Source organism: Myotis davidii, unplaced genomic scaffold, assembly GCF_000327345.1.
Source record: "Myotis davidii unplaced genomic scaffold, ASM32734v1 scaffold32, whole genome shotgun sequence".
NCBI lineage: Eukaryota > Metazoa > Chordata > Mammalia > Chiroptera > Vespertilionidae > Myotis > Myotis davidii.
Genome location: NW_006286587.1, coordinates 7,844,657 through 7,845,279, shown reverse-complemented (window position 1 = coordinate 7,845,279; position 623 = coordinate 7,844,657).

Below are 623 nucleotides of genomic sequence, written 5' to 3'. Positions count from 1 at the left end.
ACTTAATAATTTCCCTGTTCTCCCCTCCCTCAAGCTTCTGATAACCACCATTCTAATCTCTGACTCTATGAGTTTGGCCACTCTAGGTATCTCACGTAAGTATAATCATGCAGTATTTGTCCTTTTGTGACTAGCTTGTTTCACGCTGCATAACATTTTCAAGGTTCCTCCATGTTGTAGCATATGTCAAAATTTCACTCCTTTTTAAGGCTAAATAATACTGCATTGTATGTATATACCGTATGTGTCTTATCCATTCATCTGTTGATGGACATTTGAGTTGTTTCTACCTTTTGGCTGTTGTGAACAATGCTGCTATGAACTTGGGTCTATTAATACTTACATAAGTCCCTTATAATTCTTTTGAGTATATACCCAGTAGTGGAATTGCTGGATAATATAGTAATTCTATTTTTAATATTTTGAGATACTGCTATACATTCTGGCATTCCAAAAATAAATCTCACTTGGTCATAATGTATAATTATTTTATCATGCTGTAGAATTCTGTTTGCTAGAATTTTGTTAAGGATTTTTGCATCAATAACCTCAAAGAGGCTCTGTCTGGTTAGCTCAGTTGATTAGATCATCATCCCAAAGCACAAAGGTTGTGGGTTCAAACT